This window comes from Peromyscus leucopus, chromosome 1, assembly GCF_004664715.2.
Source record: "Peromyscus leucopus breed LL Stock chromosome 1, UCI_PerLeu_2.1, whole genome shotgun sequence".
Classification (NCBI taxonomy): Eukaryota; Metazoa; Chordata; class Mammalia; order Rodentia; family Cricetidae; genus Peromyscus; species Peromyscus leucopus.
Window position 1 is genome coordinate 191,360,952 of NC_051063.1, and position 19,657 is coordinate 191,380,608.

Genomic DNA, 19,657 nt, shown 5'->3' on the forward strand with positions numbered 1-19,657 from the left:
AAAAAATAAATTTGAGGTCATATATAGATACATTCCAAATTTGAGACTAGCCTGGTTTACATGAGAACTTCTGTTAAAGTAAAATGAAACATAACAAATCCTGAGATGGTGGTTAGAAGCTGTGAAGTGCTGTTCTATATCTACAGAGTTTGAAATTTCATTTTATTATTTTGGTTAATTGTATCTGTTGATTTCTTCATGAGTTAAGATTGATTTTTATTCTCTATTTCAACACAAAGCTCAGGCCTCAGTTCCAAAGTCCTTGGATAACCATCACCAGAAGCCATGAGCAGTATGCGTTGAATTTTCTAGTTAACCAATTTTTGTCTTGGGTATGGAAGCTAGACTTAGGGGTGCTGTGGGATGTTCCGTATGACAAATGTGTTGCTCTGATTGGTTAGTAAATAAAACACTGATTGGTCAGTAGTCAGGCAGGAGGAAGTATAGGTGGGTCAAGGAGGAGAAGAATTGTGGGAAGTGGAAGGCTGAATCACAGACACTGCCAGCTACCGCCATGACTAGCAGCATGGGAAGATGCCGGTAAGCCACGTTGCAAGGTATAGATTTACAGAAATTGATTAATGCAAGATATAAGAACAGTTAGCAAGAAGCCTGCCACAGCCATACAGTTTGTAAGCAATATAAGTTTCTATGTTTACTTGGTTGTGTCTGAGCGGCTGTGGGACTGGTGGGTGAGAGAGATTTGTCCTGACTGTGGGCCAAGCAGGAAAACTCTAGCTACACAGGGGTATGCCAGGCCAAACATTTTATTACTGTGCTATATCCAAGAACTACGGTTTTAGGAGATATAGCCAGGTCTGTAGTCCAAAGCTGGCTTTAAATTCTCTAAATGCCTTTTGTTTTGGATTTATAAAGTGAAGAACTATAGATTTAGCCACCAATTCTGGCTGGCTATCAATACATTTTCCCATGTGAAACCCATCTTTAATTTCTAGTATTTTAACCTTGAATCCAATCTTGCATTCCTCCTTGTCATTTTTATACTAGTTAGAAAATAAAATGACAGACTGCAAGAAAACTAAAACTGGGGACAATGAGGTCTTAAATGCGGGAGGTAAGCAATTTGGCATTCATGTTACTATTTTATTCCAACTGTAATGTATTAGACATTTTATGTGTATTCTGAATATAACCATTGTTTTGTATGTACATTTATAATGAATACATTGCTTACACATTTTCATTGTGAAACCTGAGAATGTAGCCCCGGGCCTCTGGCTTTCTAGACAAACACACTTGAACAGAGCCATACCCTGTTCCTGCCCTCGGATTATTCTAAAACTTTATTATTGGTTAGTAAATTGAAATAGCAACTTAAAAAATCAAATATTGAAAGATACTCAGCTTCTTGGCTGAGCTAATCCCATTTCTAATACTCTGTGCCTCCTGAAAAATCCAAGAAGCCACCTCAACCCCTGCCTGTAAGAACAGTGAGAGATTAAAACTGTCTATTTGAGGCAGGAAAGCATAGGCAATAATTATGTGGTACCCAATTTTTTTTGAATTGTGCATACTTTCCTGTAATCAAAATTGACTTGGCTTCAAATCACCTTCAAATGCATGTCATAGACACTTGCAGCATTTTTCATATAATATACCTTGTCATTCCTAACTCCCTTGATGCCTTGCTACACATATTTCAATCTCTGAACAATAGTTTACATTTGTGTTTCTCTGCCAGGAGTAATAACAAACCTAAGCTGTTTTTGTTTAAGTATACTGCCCCTGCCCTATGTTTTCTTTATTTTTAGTTATGTTTGATGTTGCCACAGAGCATCTAGCCTTAATACTCTCAGTTGAAATTCCATGTACAACAAAAACCTTCTTCTTAGAGCAACAGACCTGTCTTATTCTCATTGGATTGAAAATTCTTTGCATATAATTCACTGACCAGGCACATAAGCAAGATGCAACAGAGAGCAAGGCTGGAAAGACAGGGAGGGAATATCAGTAACAATCAAACATATTAATGCAGAAAGTATTCTGGAGCTTCAGCCACATTGATGAAATAGCTCTATATATTTCAACTCTTAGAGCCACAGGACTTTCCCTAACTTTATGCAGGGAACCAAGCTTAACATATCAGTGACTGGTGTGGACAACGGACAGTTCTCAATACATTTTGCAGGGTTTGAATGTTCCTTAATAGTTACCATTCTGAAAAAACACAATCAGCCCTTCCAAAAGCAACATTTGCAAATTTATAACTGGTGTCTCAGAGGCCAAATCATTTAAAAAATGCACCTTAGGCTTTCTGACTGCAAAAGGTATTTGTCCCCTCATCCCATTCTTTGCCATGTCAACCACAGTCCCAGTGAGCTAAACATACTACACACCACTTTCTTTCCAGTACATTGAAAATTGTGTGAAGCCATGATGCTCTGGGTCCCTAGGCTGACAGGACTAGCATAGCTTTGTGACTTTCCTCACTGGGGTGTTGGTGAAGGAAAAAAACCATAAACACAGGTACAGGAATGCTGAGAAAAGGTGTTCTTTTTTATTATGATGGAAAGACACTAGCAACACTAAAAGTCAGTGCTGTAGATATGGCTCTATATAAATAAAACACTGATTGGCCAGTGACCAGGCAGGAAGTATAGGCAGGACAAGGAGAGAGGAGAATTGAGGAAGGAGGAACAAAAGGGAGACCACCTGGAGCCGCCACCAGGACAAGGAAGATTTAAAGTACCAGTAAGCCACAAGCCATGTGGCAAAGTAAAGATTAATAGAAATGGGCAAAATATAAGAGTAAGAGCTAGACAATGATAGGCCTGAGCTAATGGCCAAGCAGTTTAAATAATGTAAGAGTCTGTGTGTTTATTTTATAAGTGGGCTCCGGGACTGGTGGGACTTGGCGGTGGGTGCTGGAGAGAAATTCTCCAGCAACAAGTCAACACATTAATTACACACAAATGAGAGTAGGGACATAGCTACTTAACTAGGGAACCCCTATCAGAAACAGTCTTAAGCTGCAATTATCCTAGAGAACAAAGTAGAAATTGATATTTTCTGCATAGACTCAATATCTATCCCAAAACCAGGGAAAGAGCTTTCCTTTTCTTTGCATCTGAGACATTGTGATCCTTGACATGCTCATGTTTATGTAAATAATGTGCATTTACTTAGGACTTCATACTCTCCCCATTCTAAACTTCCATTTATCAGTATCATGAGTCAAACTTCCCTAATTTATGCAAAATCTGGTCTCCAGTTAATACGCTTAAGATGGACAACATTCATACCTGATGCTTATAGCAAAAGCACCTGTCTGAGAGACTTTTTTCATGAGTATACACAGTTTCTCAGGACAAAATTGATTAAAACTCTCTATAAGTCCTTTGTCCATGTTATTATTGCATTCCAGATGAACAGGTTACAGCTCCCAGGCACTTTGACTCAGCTTGACTGTGAGGACCAGAAATTGGTTCCAGACAGATATAGAAAGGTCATTATCACCAAAATTTAAACTAATAAGCTGAAACCATTGTTTTTTGGGTGAGTAGGAGGCCAGTGAACTGAAAATCCTCCATGCAACACCTCTCCAATTTTACTGTTTTCAGGTTATTCTTTCCTTCCACCAAATGAAGTCAAGCATTCCTCCCAGCCTGTTTCATTCATTTTGGTGGATCCAACCAAGGCTTCCTGCAAGACAGGTAATCACTCCCCATATTGTGCTCCATTCCTCACACTCAACCATAGATCCCTGTGTTCATCCCTTCCAATGCCACCCCATCAAAGATCAGTTTGAAATAATCCATGTAGAATATTGCTCCAGAAGTTTCCATGCCTAATGCTGTCTCAGAATTTAGAGACTCCCCTAGCATGCAGTCTGTTTCTTATTCAATCATCCACACATTGGGTTCACATTCTCCCTGGAATTTTCCTTCCATAATTTCATTGGATAATTGTTTCAGAGCACTACTGACAGCAAGTAGGGCATCCAATGTACAATGGATGAGTTCTTCTCACATATATGGTAGTTCACACCTATAATCCCAGTACCCAGAAGGCATACTAGGTAAATCTCCATGTTTTTACTATAATCTTGTTCTACATAATGAGTGCCAGAACAGCTATGACTCTATAGACCTTCTCCTTTCCTCAAAATAACAACATAACAAAACTCTATATCCTCAGAGAGGCAGCCACAAATCACTGTTACTTCGTAGCATCTTTCATCCTGCAATAACAAGTGGACTACCTCCCAATGACTGTGGGAAGAGGTAAAGGCTTGCTCAGCCATTAGTGCACACCTCTTACAAAGCCTGAAACACTATAATCTTACTCCCAGAAGGATACAGCAATGCCCCGGGAGTGAATCTGCTATTCTCCTCACTCTCATTAAAATAGGTTTTTATTATATGGGAACCTGACTGGACATCTTAAATCTGCCCCACCTTGTTGGTTGGATTCTAACAGCTTCCTCAGGGGAGGGAGTGAGAAGGCATAGCATCAACAACACAGACACTCGGAGTCAGTTGAAGGCAAATAAAGAACTCCTTTATTCAATAACAGGGAAGGCTTTATATACCCTCTTTCCAGTATCCAGTCTGTGTTGTCATCCTTCATTGGCTGAGCATGATCATGAACTCTGACGTGAACTGTTGCTAGGCCTTCAGGCAGACTCTGCATGATCAGGACCTCTGACAGTGACCAGGAACTCTGACATCTCCTGCTGCTTAGCCCTCAGGCAGACTCCAGGTTGGCTCTTAAGGAGTACATTATGTGAATGCCTTGGCAACTTGTCTGAGCCAAGTTTCTTGATGCTATTTGCATGTCCTACTATATATCCATCCTTTTATTTTATTACATGGGCACTCAGCGGGAGTCAGAGTTCTTTGCTCCTGCCTTGTTGATTCTGCCTGGGGGAGAGGGGCTCAGCAACTGGACTGTGCCTATCTTAGTTTAGCTTGCCAAACAGGCTCTTACCCATCTTTGACTACCAGCCCTTCAAGAGTGTCCATCCCTGGAGAGTCACCCTGGGTGGAGAGTATCAGGCATCAGCCTTTTGAATTTCAGAAAACCAGGCATGCAAAAATTCCTGTGGAGGGCTATGAATTGGATGTTGAAGAGCCATTAACACCCATAGGGTCTCCTTAGTGGCTGCCTGTTGTTGTCAGATGCACTGTAAGAGACACTTAAAAAGGAGAAAGATCAAAAGGCACCACCCTGCCAATCAAAACATAAGTGAAATCCAGGAGGGATCAAACAGCCTCTTTATATCATGACAAGTCTTTTCAAATAATAAAGAGTCAAAGGCCATAACCTGTGCTCTTGTCTGATTCAATTGGAAAATTTCATGTGTTAGCTGTAATGGATAATATAGAAACTTAGCTGACCATGGGCCCTTAATATGTTTAGCTAGCTCCCAGACTGCTAAAATAATGTTGCTCAACTCAAAAGGCATCATACAAAATGAGGAAAGGCAAGGCTCCACAAGTCTTCAGCCTTTAGAGGGACAATGGGAACAAGAAAGGGGAGTATATACATAACCCATCTTGGGTGATTTTATCCTTGATTGTAGCAGGCTGATCCATGGCCAATGCACATCTCTTGCTGGGACCCATATTGACATAGTGAAACTCTGAGGGAAAACACAAGCATAACCTCTCCCATGGGTTAGCAGGGGGATGGGTAGCTGCCATTGAAGAAAGATAGGATCTCTCTATCTCACCAGTAGCAGGGGCATGTTCCTTGGCAGAGATGCCCAGTGCTTGTTGTTTGGGCTGAGCCCCATGTCATCAAAACTGAAAAAAAGTTCATATGGAAGAAGACCTCTGTTAAGGCCAGATGAGGATCTCTCCCAGCCTCTGGTGAGATAGTCCTCATCAACAGCTCCTTAAGACCTCTGTTGGTCCTCAAAACAATGGCTTGTCTCTGTGGACTGTAGAGGATGGTAGTGGTATGGAAATCTTCCAGGACCCAAGAAAGCCATGAAATTATTGAGAGGCCATAAGGACCCCCATAACTACCATGGCCAACTTAAGGGCCTTGATAGAATTGATGGCCTTCTCCCCAGAAAGGATGGGGGCATTAAAAAATGACCCGTCCAGCAGGCCAGGTTATTCGAGGGTCTCGAGGAGGGACCACCTGGGAATCAATGGGGGGCGAGAGGGAAAGGAGACCAAGCGCGTGAAGAAAGACAGAGTCAGTCTGAGTTGTGTCAAGGTCTCCTTTATTGACTGGGTGTTAGAGCTTATAAACAGGGCTTCAGGTAGGGGAGCAGGAGGAGTGAGGAGAGGACAAAGAAAATTCCTAAGGGAGGGTCAGCAGGAGGTCGATTTGGTCCCAGGCCCCTGCAGCTAGCTGATTTAGCACAGGTTCCAAGAAGTTTATTTAATCCTACATTCCTAGGTTAGACTAAAAGCCTCCTATTTACATGAGGCTTGATAAATCGTGGAAGGTTACACAGGTTCAAGACACAGCTGTCCGGAGTCGGTCCCCAACAAAAAAAAAGGAGGAACAGATATCCATTATCACGTGAACATACTTAAGGTTGCCAGAGGTGGTATGATGTGTGACATCCATTTGCCAGATGGCATTAGGCAACAAGCCCTGGGGTTTAACTCCCACACATTGAAGCGGTCCTAAGGGGGCAAGAGGAGCACAAGTGGCACATGCCCCGGACAAATGTTTACATTGGGAAACAGGTAATTCTGGAAGAAGTATATGTAAATTCTGCAGAGACAGATGAAATTGCTGGTGAAGAGCCCTGGCTTGCTCCAGAAGATCCACACTGGCTGTTAATATGATGGTGTCTATAATCTCATTTCCGCAAGCTAATATTCCAGGTAATTTGGAATGAGATCTAATATGTGACAGGTACCAAGGCTCAGTCCTCTAACCTAGGACATCTTGTATGAGCAACATGGTGCTGGGGATAGGGGTCTAGTCTTTGACTAGAGAAAAGGCCAGCATATGAACTGCCTGTACAGCATATTGGGCATCAGAAAAAAAATATTAATGGGCTGGATCTGGCACTCTACTGGCTATCTAGCTTTCTAGCTGTCTGGCAAGAGGGCCAATAGCTCAGAACAGGGTTAGGGATAACATGTGTAACATCTTTGGAGCTAGGATGCTGGATAAGAACATCATATCTGCATTTATTGGAATCTGAAAAGGCTAGAGTAATGTGAAAGATGGGAGTGGAGGAGGGGACTGCATGGGATTATATCTATATTGGAAGTGTGGGACGTTCTGCTAAGATTGTATTTTTGGCAAATGATTGTCATAATTTCTGTGAAAGCTGCAACCATTTCCTACAATGAGATAGAATCTGCTCAGAGGAAGTGGGTTTTCTTTAAATAAAAGGGGAAGACAAGCTTATCTGTCTCTCATCCATATGTTCTCTGTGCCAGCATCCATGCCTTAAGGCCAAGTTGGAAGGACTGGTCCAACTTAGAGGTGATTTTGTGCAGGACAGAATATGCTTGATGTATCCATAGAAGGGGCCCAGATTGCTACAACACTCCCAATCATCCTCTGGGTGTCCAGAGGACCATTTCCAATAAAGGTCTTTGGGGATCATGGCGTTGCAAGCTGGAGGTGGCTGGAACGGCCAAAACCTTTTGTAGCACCTCTTTAACTTCTCAGGTAAGCCTAACCTTAGTGGAAGAACAGGTGATGCTCTCCAACAATGAAAACAAGAGTCTCATCTCTTTGTCAGGGATGGGTAAGAAAGTTTAAGACACATAATTATTGCAATTCTGATAGAGAGTACAATTTCTTCATTCCCAATTTAAAGGAAAGGGGAAGGACCTGCTTAGTAATAGAAAATCCTAAAAAGGCAAAGGACAGGTACCATTTTGATGTTATCTGGAGCAAGATCTTCTAAAACTCCCTTAACAGTCTAATGCAGAAAGGCTGCATCTGGCTATGCCAAGAGGAGATCATCCATATAATGGATCAAAAGTACATCTCTGCAGACATTGACCAAAGCTTGAAAAACATATAACTGGCAAATAGTGTGGCTATTCTTCATTCCTTGGGCCAAAACAGTTCATTGATATCTCTTAGCTGGTTTATGCATATTAGATTCACACACAGTAAAGCCAAAATAATCTCAAACCTGTGATGCCAGGGAAATTTGAAAAAAGCAATCTTTAATATCTAAAACTAATATATAATAAGATGGAGGAATCATGCTAGGGAGGGGGAGGCCTGGTTGTGTAGACCTAATTTTTTTTTTACATTAGACCATTAACTACACAAAGATTGATGTGCCCCATCTTTAATTGTTCTGCAAATTATTCTTTTAGGATTGACAGCTTGGGTTCAATTATAGGCCACTGTTCCACCATACTTCTTGATCTGAGAGCTACATCAATGGAATGGGGCTGGGGACTTAATGGCAGTGGATCTCATGGGGACAATGGCCCTGAGAATTGAAGGTGCAGATCTCATGCAGTGTTGTGGACCACAAGACCTATATTTTCATGGACTTTGATGTCATCAAAAAAGACCCTGTCATCTGTAGTTAGGACAATACCCATATCCTCTAAAATATCTCTGCCCCACAGGTTCCTAGGTACATTGGAAATGATAGGGTGGATGGCTCCTGATTGTCATCAAGGTCCTTCCAATGGACTGGATGAGTGGTCATCTTAGAATCTTGTTGGCTTCACACACCACTGATGGGGAGACTGAGTTTAAACTTCCAATGAGGAAAGTGATATACCTTAGTCTTGTTTAAAATGGTAGTATCCACATCCATGTCAACCAAACCGTTGACAGCTTGTACATCAGGACAGATGTTTAGCATTGGGAAGTGTGAAAATAGGGCATTGTCCAATAGATTTTTGGATTACTATAGCCTCCTCCTACTGGCAGGGCTGAGGAGTGCCCTACTTGGAGTTTAAAGGGCTGGTGTTTCAGCAGGCTGTGACCTGCTATTTTTTGCCCAATGAAATCTTTTATTGCATCTGGGGCATCAGGTCCTAGGTTTTGCCCAGGGGCAGTAATGTCACAAATGGCCTGGCTTGTCACATCCCCAGCATGTTCTATCTACCTGGGGACCCTTGGGGGTGTCATTAGCAAGCTGTCTGTCCATGAGGAGAGCATCTAGCGAGGCAGCAAGAGTGGCAATGGGACCTGTGCTGGGATTGAGATCTCTGGTGACCTGCACTCATTTATGTATATCCTCATTCCACATGGCTGCAACTGCATTATGGATTTAGACATTGAGCCCCTCCCAAATTAGTTGTTTAATCAGTATATCTCTAGTGGGCCCCGCATTCACTCTTTGCTCTGCTGCCTCACTGAAACAGGCCAAGAAGTCAGTGAAGAGTTCCCTGGGCTGTTGGATAAGATTGGAAAAGTAAGCCGAGGGGTCCCAGGGAGTAAAGGCTCTGAGGGCCTTGAGGTCCAGGCCCAAGACCTGTTGAACATAGACATTCAAACCAATCTGTGCCTGGTGCACAGGATGGACATATTCCCCATGCCCTGTGAACATATCATAGGTCACCTGGACATTAAATAAGATTATTTGTCTGGGCCTGGGATTCTGCCTGATCCTCATAGGCTGATTTCCAGCTAAGAAAGACTACAGGCTCCAAGACAGCTTTAAGCGAATAGCACCAATCAAAATAAGTTTGTAACTTCATGGACCATTGAGCAAGGACTTGCTGAAAGTAGGGGGAATCTGGGCCTGACTCATTGGCTTCCCTTCTGGTGAGGGAGAGTTCAGCTATGTGGGTGGGAATCCAGAGCTGGTCATCAGCATTTGGGCCCATATTGACTGGGAAGGCTTCTATGGGCCTACGTACTGACAGTAGCACAGGTTGTGAGGGCTGTAAGACATCTGCCATCATGGAAGAGTAGCCACCTCCCAAGGCAGGCTAGTATTGGGGTAGATTGCCCCTAGAATACTGCAGTGGAACGGTAGCTGCCAGCAGTGGTGGTGAAGCAGAGTGGGTATCAGCATATGATTTAATGACAGCTACATTATCCTTGACAGATTTGGGGGGCCTAATATTGAAAGCTATGTTACTTTGCCAGATTTCAGGGGGCCCAACCTGACAGTTATGTTCTCCTTGACAGATTTTGTGGGACCTAAATTATCTGTCTCCTCACCATTGGATATCATAGAGATATCTGACAGGGAAGTGGCGGTGGTGATGAAAAGATTACACATCTTTTCAACGGGATGAAAATTTGTATCAGACCCTTAGGTCCTGTGCTTAGAGGGAGACTTTTGTGGGATTTTGGCCACAGTGGTGTCTCCAGATGAGGGACAGTGATTGGGAGCCGAGCCTTGGTTCCACCTCCTGGGGGGTCAATCTTTATGTGGAGGTGCTGGGTGAATCAAAACAAAAAAAAATGAGCCTTCCTAACGGGATGGGCAGACAAACATGGCAGACATCACAAAAGAAGGAAAGAAATGGATGTCCCAATGCTTACCTGCCAAAGGGACAGAAAGAACATAACACTGAGAGGCCTTCTCACAGACACACTGTCTTGAGGGTGCTGTCAAGCATGGTGAGTGAAGAGAGAGAGAGACGGTCAGAATCTGAGCTGGGAAAAACTAAGTAACAGACACCCCACATCAAGTGCCAAATGTTGCTTGGATTCTATCTGCTCCCTCTGGGGAGGGTGAGAAGGCATGGCGTCAATGGCACAGACACCAGGAGTCAGTTGTAGGCAAATAACGAACTCCTCTATTTAACAACAGGGAAGGCCTTATATACCCTCCTCCCAGCACCCAGTCTGTGTGGTTGTCCTTCATTGGCTGGGCACATTCAGGAACTCTGACAGTGACCAGGAACTCTGACGGATCCTGTTGCTAGGCCATTAGGCAGAAATAATTATGTGCATGCCTTGGCAAATGCTCTGAGCCAATTTCTTCTACCCTGTGGGCCTTTCCTACTGCACCACCTGGCCTTAAATTCCTCATCTCATTGCCTTCAAATTAAGACTAAACGGTTACTTACTGCTTCTTCCCTAAGCTCATCAATTCTGTATTTATGGTCAAGCAGAAAACCATGTCTGTTGCTGTGGGCTGCAGGAATATATCATAAGAACTCAGCTGGTAATGGAAAAGTCACTACCTGGAGAAATCAAGGAATTCCTCCAGAGGAAACCAAATTCCAAGGAGCTCTTGGTACATTTGGCTTGTTATGTATCAGCTGTATTCTGTTATGAAAATCATGTGTGCCTTCATAGTTTTCCCAATTGACTTTCCCCTAAGAAGGGCTAACAGTGTGGACTCTCTGGACATACACATTCAAGGTATTTGAAGAACAGCTTCAGGAAAGGCTTTCTCTGGACTCAGATATCTCCCTTAGCCACTTTCAAGGACTGGCAGTAATAACAGTCCACATGAAAGTCTCCTTCTGACTTAAGGTAAATTCCATAAGGGGACACCGCCTAGGTCAGTTAGACATTAAGTAATAGCTTTACACAATTTAGCTCAGACCCCTCCTTTCTTACAGCCTTACTAACTTTATAGACTGCTAACTCCTTACCTAACCACTTCTAGGAATATTTAGATAACTTTCTGTGCTAACAGCTATGCTCATCCAGAACCCCAGTTCAAGCCTTCCTGTAATTATCATCATTGGCAGCATCCGGCCAGGTCCATCCCCAGATGGAGGAAAGTACCTTATCAGAGATACCTCTGTACTCTCTAAGAACAGACTTAAGCATACAGGCTACCTGTTTGAGAAGGCTTGGTGGATGTGCCAATTAAGTTTTACTTCATCCTTTCTCCAACCTTACCTCTAGTTTCATATTTCTCTTTAACTATCATCAGAGGCATCTAGCTGTACATAGGTTGCCTAGCAATTGAGCACACTTTGTCCCACCCAGCAGATAAACAGCAAATAGTTTGGACAGATAGGAGCCACAGGAAAAAAGAAGGCAGTTTTATTTTATCCCACTGACCTAGCAACTTACGGATTCTTAACATTTTCTTCGAATTATGTTTAAGACTATATAGTTGAGCACATAAGATCCCTCTTCTTATATATTACCTGAATTTAGCCTTTAGTTAATTTATTTCCCTATTGGTCCCTTCTCTTCGGGGTTGTAAATGATAATTAATGGTTATGGCCTCTCTATGTGATTCTTATCACCCTTCTGTTTGACCCTGTAAGCCTGGCTTTGCACTGCTAAGGGATTGCTGCTTGTAAGTGTATATATACCGGGACTTCCAGGGCACAGGGAGATGGAGAAGAGAAAAGAGAGTGGAAGAACTAGATGGGTAAGAACTTAAGAGGAACAAACTGAGGTGGGGATGAACTAGATTGAAGGACTAGAAGAGAGTACTAGAGAGATGAGATGAAAGATGAAGAAGAGCCAGATGGGGAAGAATGAGATGAGGAAGAACAAGTTGAGAGAGAAGGAGATGGGAGAGGAGCTAATATGGGAAAGAACTAGATGGATGAGAACCTAGAAGGGGCAGAACTAAAAAAAGGAATTATGATGGAACTTAGAGGGGACAACAGATAAATGTAAGAAGAAATTGGGTAAGAAATGAGCTAAAAATGAGAGCAGAGTATAAGCTTGTGTAGAGAGAACCAACACAAGATAATAAAGTATATGGACTAAGGGGTTTTGTGTACATAGATTCATTTCTTTTCATCAAAGATTATCAGCTGGTTGTAGATTCTTCCTAGACCCCAGGAGGGGACTATTGAGGGGCTGGACCCCCATAGTCCCTGATAGTCTGTGGACTGATGCTGTCAACAGGAGCACACAGAAGGACCAACCATGTTATACCTAGAGCAGTCCTTGGTGTGCCAACCTTTTATTCAATGAGCTCTACCTCTCTAGCACAGCTTCTGTCCTGTTCAAAGGCCCTTACCCTGTCACTCATTTCCTTTAAATTCAGCCAATACTTGTGCTTAAATAGCTTCTAAACCACATGAATCAGAGAAAAATGGATCCTGTTCATGTAGATCTGAGGATAGAGGAGACATGGGGCAACATATGATAAAAGTACACACACCTTTTGTAGACCAATTTTTTCTTCATTGGTTTCCCAAGTGGATAAATCTTCTAGAGCATGAACACACACATGACAGAGTTTACTGAGATGACAATTCAAGATGCTAGAGTAGCAGCATGATTACTATATTAATGATTCAATTTCACATCAGTGTAAACCCCACAGTGTCTTGGAAGTCACAGGTGTGCAGGAATGTTTAATGTAACCCAGAAAGTCTTGGTTGTGGCTGGTAGAGAAAGCCATCAATTTTTCCCCACTTGAGCACTAATTCCATGTGTTCATCCAGGAAGCAGACATTCAAATATAGATGCTATAGCTTGTTGAGTTTGAGAACAGATGAATGATGTGTGTATAACACCAGCCTATATTTCTTGGTATCCAAGCCACACCACAGGTATACATATTTCATTTAGAAATGATTCTTAAAATTTTCTCTTGTGGTCCAGGCCAAGGGCTATCAATGTAAAAGTGACCACATTTCTGCATGTTTTTATATCCAATTCCTCTGTAATACCTGTCCTTATTTTGTCCAGTAGCTCTAGGGTATTATATACAGTAATGAACCAAAACTCTAGCTTTTGACAGATAATATATAGTGCATTTTTTCTCTGCTAGGACCACTAAATGAAATACTTTATTTATGTACATGATTAGCTGGACTAGACATAATTGTTTGTCTATACTCACTCAGACTCTTCTCCCCTTCATCTGGGATGATACACCACTGGTTGGGTCTTCTTTATGACATCTGATGAGAAGATACCATCCTCTGTTCCAACCCACACATTCCAGAAGTTTTGTTGGGCAAGCTGCAAATTGAACACTTGTAGTCTCCACCTACTGTAGGTCAAACAGGAAGGAGATTCAAATGCCAGGAGACTTGATTTATAATTTACTTTAACTCTACATCTGACTTTCCATTTATTCCATTCATTGAATCCAGTATGTTTCCCCTTCTAGTGGCTGGGTAAATAGGAAGGAACAGAGTACTTCCATACAGATTGAATCTGATCTGTGCTGTGTTCCACACACAATTGGCCTTCTCCCATTATTTCACTTCTCCAGGCCAGTGGCATCAGAAGACTCTAATTCAAGTTGGACCACATTCTGAACTCTGTATTCATTTCCATCCCTCCACATACTTCCCCTGCATGCTACCTTAGTCTCAATTACCTTGGCTGAACCCTTTGTGCTATCACCAATCTGGTCCCACAATACAGCCTTCAAAGTCTCCAGGTTGTGAGCCTTCATCGGGAATCTGAAAGGCAGGCTTGGAAAGGCCCAGGTTACCACCATCTTCTGGGTGTTGATTTCTTTGCCAGTAATGGTGCCCTTGTACAGTGGTGGGACAGGGCTAGTACTGCAGAACAGAGGTTGCCAAGCCTTTATCTTTCTGCGCACTACTTCTTGCCAGTTTCAGGAAAGAGGTTAGGGTCTGTAAACTCTTCTTCACCCTTCAAGAAGGCAGATGCTATGGAACATCCACTGGAAGAAACACTTTCGAGCAAAACACCTTTAAAAAGCTGTTTTTATCCCCTCATTACAAAAACCAAGCAGGGCCTCAGTCACTGCTCTAGTACAGTTTTTCCCCATTACTCAGTGTCTGAAGGATTCATAATCAGTCAGTTGAAGAGATCTTCCATGTTATTCTGCCCAATTGCAGCCACAGATGTCCTGAATCCTACTATTTCGATATATGGGTAAGAGGAGGCTTAATTTTTGTGGGCAATTTTTTCTAGCCATCTGATGGCTCTAAATGGGAAAGCAAATGGTTCCATGTCCAAGTTAAGCTTTGAGTTCAATTGATGAAAGTAGCTGGGAACCTATGGGATAATCTGTGAAATGGATGAAGTTACTTTTACTCACAAAGCTTTAGAATCAGGAGCCATGCTGAGCTCCAGCCTGCTCTTTAAAGATTGAGGACTGGGAATTGTGAATTTGATGTTATTCTGGAAATCACAGCCTAGTGTCTTTTGTTATAGTATTTTCTTCATTTTTTTAAACAGATCCTGCCTCAAGCTTATTTGTAAAAACAGCATGGGGTCCTGGATCATCTGCAAATAGTGTGTAGGTGTGTCACACCAGTCCCTCTGTCTGGCAGACAGAAACCTTTTCTATGGGGTCTTCACAGGGTCCTGGACACTCTCGGGAGCCTGAACTGGAGCTGAGGCCTCTGTCTTGGTTTGAGCCTTAGGCTTTGGTTGGCAGAGACTACGACCTTTGGCCATGAAGCTTGTAATCCGTTTCATGAGCTTGGGGTGGGCAATGAAAGCAAGATGGCTGAGTTTTAGCTGGTGCCCTTTAGCATCTTGGGTTTAACCGCCTTGGGCTTCACGAGGGCTTTGATGGCCTCTGCACATGCACTCATGGCCTTTGCATTGTTTGCTTGCATCTTCTTCAGTCCTTTCTTGTTGTGCTTCTTGGCAAAGTGCATGTTCCTCAGGAACTTGCGGCCCACACCATTAAGAGATTCATATCTTTGTGACCTGGGTTTCTTGATGCCATTTCTCTGCCATTTTTGGGATTGGTTGTGTGTGGTGTGGTTCGTGAACTTGGCCATGTCGGAATGGTAACTTGCAGCTCCCAAAGTGCCTGGGACCAGAAGAGAAAGATCTATTTTCTTCATTTTTAACTAATCATTTTTAATTGACAAACTTTAAGCTATGTCTAGAGATGCTGGTCTGTAAATAGTGTGCCTGCCCAGTTTCCCTGAGTTCCTTCAATGTTGCATCCCTAGCACTCTATAAAGAGGGCAAGGTAGCTTAAAGGTCTCAGAATTCAGGAGGTGGAGGTAGAAGCATGCGTTTTTTCATGACTCTTAGTTACATATGGAGTCCTAAGCTTGCTTGGGCTACATGAGGTTTTGCTGCTTCATATAGCCACACCAAACAAATAAAGAAAATAGCAACAATGACAAAACAGAAATATTAGGAAGAAATAAGATACTGCTTGTGCTGGTGAGATGGTGTGATAGCTATCCTTGGTTGTCAGTTTAACTATGTCTATAATGAGCTATAACCCAGATATGGAAGGAACACTTATGATCTGGATCTTGAGGGAAAAAGACAACACACCTTTGATCCAGATGCTGAGGATGGATGATACATGCCTTTAATCCAGACCTTGCAGCTAGAAGGCACTCCCTTAATCTGGGCCACACCTTATGTTGGAATACTACATAAGGACAATGGAAGAAGAAAGGTGGTTCTTTGCCTGCTTGTCCTCACCTCCATTATCTCATCAATTCCTTCTTCCTGATCCCAGCAGACTAGCTGAGACACCCAGCCGCATGAATCTGAGGAGCTCCTAGATTCTTGGACTTCCCTTCAGAACTAGCAACTGTTGGACTGCAGCCTGTAAGTCATTCCAATATATATATGCAAACTTGCTGAAAAGCCACTAGGTAGCCCAGCCTGGCCTTAAATGTCTAATCTTTCTGCCTCTGCATGGCGCAAAATTATGGTACATATTCTGTCTTTGGAAGACAGGGAAAGTTGTAGATGACCAGGATTTACTCACTGACTCAATCAAACCCAATTTTTATTAACAGTTTCCTTTGGAGTTCTGAATGACACAGCAGAGTGTTTTACCTGTTTCTGACATTAGAAAGAATCCTAAAGCTGGTCAGTGGTGCCCCATGCCTTTAATCCTAACACTTGGGAGACAGAGACAGGCAGATCTTTATGAGTTCAAGGCCACCCAGGTCTACAGCTCCGAGTTCCAGGACAGGCTCCAAACATAAACAGAAAAACTTTGTTTTGAAAAAACAACAACAACAAAAAAGGAATCACAAGAAGATAATCTTTGGTCAGGTCAAAATTATGGGTAGTCTGAGTTCAAGTTGTTCAGGAGGATGTATATGAAAGTACAATGTCAAGTCATGTCTGCAATTAAAAGTGAGTTCAAAGCCAGCCTGAGGAATTTAAATGAATGCTTTTGACACTATGAAGGAAAAGTAAAATGACCTGTGTTGCCTGCATGGCATTTCTGGCCTAAAATGTGTCTATATCTCTATAGCCTGGGATGTTACTGTCTCAGAAAGTGGTAAGTGGTGGGATGGGGGACACAGCAAATGAACACATATAGATACAGATATATGAAAAGGGGCGACTTGGGTTATAGACCAGCAACAGGTCTGGGGGAGCAGGCTAATAGTGTTAAAGGGCAGAGGCTGCTGTGGGACTGCATAGGAGGCAGGGGAGAGCCAAGCTGTGAGTTCCGTCTAGTAACTTGCATCAACCTGAAGTCCCTAGTTATGTAGCAGGCCCAAGGTACAGTGGGAATAATAAAACTGATTTTCTGCATCCAGGCAGGAGTGGCACACGCCTTTAATCCCAGCATTCAGGAGGCAGAGCCAGGAAGATCTCTGTGAGTTCAAGGCTAGCCTATTCTAAAGAGCGAGCTCTAAGACAGGCACCAAAACTACACAAAGAAACCCTGTCTTGAAAAAAAACAAAAACAAAAACAAAAAACAAAAAAAATTATTTTTTGTCTGTTTTGCTTTGAGATAAGGTTTTTCTGTGTAAAAGTCCTGGTTATCCTTTAAACCACTCTCTAGACTAGGCTGGCCTTGAACTCACAGAGATCCTCCTGCTTTTGCCTCCTGAGTGCTGGGATTAAAGGTGTGTACCACCATTGCCTGTCAATACAATTAACTTCTTAAATTAACGCATAACTCATCTATACCTTGACTAATCTGTTGCACATAGAAGGTGTCTTCTCTAAGCTCAGAGTCTCTATACTCAGAAATCCAAAAATAGAAGAACTCTCCTTGGCTCCACTGGCTGCTCTTAGACTGCCATGCCAGCTCCCCCTACTTCAAGCATCCTGCATTTTTAAGGGACCTGGTCTTAGGAAATCCTTCTCAGTCTATATCTCTTTATGGAAACCTAGAAAAATCTGCATTATTCAAAACACAGGCTTAAATCCCCAGGGCTACAAAGAAAGAAAAGAACACGGAGTGACTGCAGAGCTGCCTGATACACAAATCAATCTTTGAAATTGTTTTGTTTGTTTGCTATTTCATGTGCCCAGGCTGGACAGATACTAGTTAAGTCGCTAAAGACAACTCTGGACACCTGACCTGCCTGCCTTCACTAGAAATAACCAGACTTCTCTGGAACTCACTATGTAATCTTGTTTTTTTTTTTTTTAACTCATTGTAAAAACTCTGAGTCAGCTTTACAATTAATGGTCCTAATGGGCACAAGGGTGCTGCAAATCCTGACTTTTCTTTTGTTGTCCTTCTGACATGACAACATGGGAAACTGACTGACTTTGCAAATCAGAAAAGGATCTCTAGTGAAGGAGAAGGACTTAGGAGAAATACACTTGATCACAAGCATACCTTGTGATCTTTCAGCAGAGTGAAAAGTGAGAAGCAATCACTAGTGAATGATTGAAGAACTGGCATATAATTTTACCCTTGCTTCTGAGTAGTTCTGTCGTAGTATTGGGAGTGTCAAGGCCATTGCCATCACTAGCTCAGTTAACAGCTAATGCAACATGCTTTGATCTGGTCTGGCTGCATCTCCCATGGCTGACTGAACTTCTCTTGCCTTCTGGGTGAGCTAGAACCACAGCCTATTCCTTATTACTACCAGATCTTTCAATGGCCAGAAAGCTTTTGTGTTTCACAAAACCCCAGGTCTCCATAATTTGCACAAAGTCTGTAACTCTTTCTCTATGGTAGAGTACTTGGAATGCTCATTTGTGCCTCAGGCTTCTATTCCTTCTATGGCACAGTTACAGAACCCCTTAAAACAATTGTCAAGGAACTTTTTGAAACATAAAATTCCATCTCCCTGATTAAGGTATGGCTGTACTCTGGTTTCTTGACATTAGCTATATAAAAGTGATGGACCAAAATCAGGCTACTGATACTCTAGCCTTCATGTCTCAGTCTGAGACTACATATATACACTAAAACAATATACACAGAATAATACACACACACACACACACACACACAAGCATATCAACACATATATTATATATTTAATAAATCAATCAATGCTTAAATCTCTTCAATTTCTCAATAGTTTTGTAATTTTGATTTCACACAAGGTGCTTTGGTTCAATCAAACTACACTAAGGAAAAACAATTACAAAGAGAATTAAGTCAATAGACATTCAGTCTCCCAATCAGATGGAATCATGTTCTTGGGAGGTTGGGCTACACAGAGAAGTTGGTGGGGGAAGGAGCATAAAAGGGTGAGAGGAGCCCTACAAGTTTCTCAGAGTGTTGGAGTCTTGAGTCACATACTGCCTGGACTTGCTGAGAACAGGATCTCTGTCACCAGTGTTCAGATCAGGTAAGTCACCTCCATCAGGTGGCCTCTTGTATTCTGAGAAGGCCTTATATTTCCAGATTCTCCATTTAAAAAGAAAAAAAAACAGAATTTGATTGTTGTTTTGTGATTTAATTTTGAATTGTTTTTTTGATGTGTGGTTTTGCTTTAATAGGAAATGCCTATTAGACTGGAATTTACATGTTACTATTTTCATTCATTTGTGGAATGAAACAGTAACTAATAGTTTCATGAACACAAGCTGCAAGTGTTAGCTGAGTAGAGAATTGGGACTATGGGAATGTGGTTGTTTTAGATGTGACTATTTGACATGACATTTTCTGAGAAAAAAATGAAAGAAAAGTAAAATAAAAGGGATCCAGGTAGCAAACACCAGTCA

At 42.1% G+C, this 19,657-nt stretch overlaps 1 pseudogene; it reads right to left on the bottom strand.

Annotated features, from left to right (window-relative positions):
• Positions 1 to 15,081: 15,081 nt before the first annotated feature.
• LOC114689214 lies at positions 15,082 to 15,527 on the bottom strand (annotated as a pseudogene).
• Between the last annotated feature and the right edge of the window lie 4,130 nt (positions 15,528 to 19,657).